General features: G+C 36.9%; 1 pseudogene; it reads right to left on the bottom strand.

Annotated features, from left to right (window-relative positions):
* Positions 1–1,933: 1,933 nt before the first annotated feature.
* Positions 1,934–2,062, bottom strand: LOC114493683 (annotated as a pseudogene).
* Positions 2,063–2,320: the final 258 nt, after the last annotated feature.

Below are 2,320 nucleotides of genomic sequence, written 5' to 3'. Positions count from 1 at the left end.
TATTTATTTTTTTAGAGAGGGAAGGGAGGGAGAAAGAGAGAGAGAGAGAGAGAGAAACATCAATGTGCAGTTGCTGGGGAACGTGGCCTGCAACCCAGGCATGTGCCCTGACTGGAAATTGAACCTGCGATGCTTTGGTTCGCAGCCCGCACTCAATCCACTGAGCTACACCACCCAGGTGCTTTCACATTTTAAAAATTCTCATTTAACATAATACTCCCAACTCTGGAATAAACAGATCTTCTTGTTTTTATCACGTTCCCTCTGATCTCTTTCAGAGTTATCACAGAAATCATCACTCCAGACCCCTTTCTAAAAGATTGCCTATTTAAAGTTTCCATTTAATGTAATTTTAATCACTCAAAACTTAGTTTTAAAGTTTGTCTCTTAGCTATATTATATTTTCTTTATTGAGGTTCTTTGTATTCTTGTTTATTTTTGGCAGTAAGAGAAAAATTTTATGCAAATGGAGCATAATACTTCAATCTATTAGAGATATGAATAAAAGGAACCAAATCCTTTCCTTATTCTTCCAAAGATTAAAAAACAAGACCCTTCCCCATGCAGCTATTCTGTGGTATATGGTGATTGCCCTGAGAGATTGGGAGATTAAAATTTTCTTTTTGTTCTCAGTTTTTTAAAGAAAAGTATATGCAAAGAAAAATGTTTAATAAAATGTGCCCATTAAAATTACAATATGACAGTCAGGAAATGCAAAAGTGAATATTCTCTTAGGAACCTTATCTCATGTACCCTGACTGCATGCATGGTGATCTGTCATCAGCACTACAGCTTTGGTGTTTCTGCTGATAAACCTGACATTCCAGGTCACTGGCCTTTCTTTGTGAAGCTGTAGTTTCCTAGACACTAACTGTAAATGTAGAAGTGAAAAAATTACCATTGGAATTATTGCTTATTAAAATTCATATTTATTTTTATTCTCTGCATTTATCTACTTAAAAATATAATTATGTGTACTCACAAATTTTTAGTTTCCATTACCAGAAGAAATGTTGCTGCATCAACATGATGCTAAAACTCTGATCTATTCAGTAAACACTTCAGTCAACATAGCCCTAAATCAAATCAGAATGGATGGCTGACACAATTGAATTATTGGGACATCCAATCTTGCTCTCCTGATAGGAGGCAATTGATCATGTACCACCTCGATCTTTGACTCCATGGGGTTAAATTCACTGAAGTTTCTCGATCTCTTCACCTCTGTTATCTTCCCCTCCTCACCCTCACCACCCTTCCAAGTTGGAGAAGGAAATAGAAGGGTGAGATATGCAGACTAAATATTGTGTGCATTGCTCCTTTCCCCAGTCCTGTCCCCTCCTCACAGTTGTAACTCTGACATGGAAACTCCATACTGAGGAAGTCATTGCCAATTGCTAGAACAGCAATTTTCAACTAGTCAGGGGCACTGACCCCTTTTCTCTTAGATTTTCAAATAAAGAAATGACAAAAGGCAACACGATAGCCATTAAGTGTGAAGGAATCAAAATTATACCTATTCTTTTTCTCAGATTGGCAAAAAATATATTTTTGGTGTGACACAGAATTTAATCATTAGTTTATATGTGCCATGAGATGAAAAGGTTGAAAATTATTGGTCTAGAGCAAGGGTCAACACATTTTCATTTTTCCTAGAAAGGGCAAGTTAGTAAATATTTTCAGCTTTTCAGGTCACAGGATCTCTGAACCACTCAACTTGGCTGTTGGAGCACAAAAGCAGCCATAGACAGTACCTAGGACAATGTGTATGGCCACGTTCCAATACAACTTATTTACAAAAATGGGCAGAGAGCCAGGTCATAAGTTTGCCAACTCCTGGTCTAGAGAATTCTTTTTATCTGCTCTTTTTTTTTTTATTTTATCAAGGATATATTCTGTCGTATAGTTCAGTAACTCAACACTTTCTCTTTTCCACTGTGTAATCTGCTTCAGTGCCTGAAGCTTACAGGCAGATGTCCAGCAATTATTCAAGGACAGTTTGCTCTAGCAAGGGGCACTATGAGAGACCCAGGATGGGCCTACCATAAATCCAAACCCATGCATACTATATTTTTAATATATACTTTTGTCTAATTGTGTTTCATATCTTGCCACTACTGTTCTGATTGATTCTAGTATTGCTCCTTTAATCACAAAGCTTCTAACTCCTACTCCAGATTCCTTAATTTTCCTTTACATTTACCACAACCAAATTTCCTCAGCCATCATCTGCTGAGTATACCTCAGTTAGGATACATCAGCAGTAATCCCTGTATTAGTTATCACTGTATAAAAAAGCACCCCAAATCTCAATGGTTTA

The sequence above is a fragment of the Phyllostomus discolor genome, chromosome 1 (genome assembly GCF_004126475.2).
Source record: "Phyllostomus discolor isolate MPI-MPIP mPhyDis1 chromosome 1, mPhyDis1.pri.v3, whole genome shotgun sequence".
Taxonomy (NCBI): Eukaryota; Metazoa; Chordata; class Mammalia; order Chiroptera; family Phyllostomidae; genus Phyllostomus; species Phyllostomus discolor.
The sequence above is the reverse complement of the archived record's forward strand: the minus strand, read 5'-3'. Positions and strand labels throughout refer to the sequence as shown.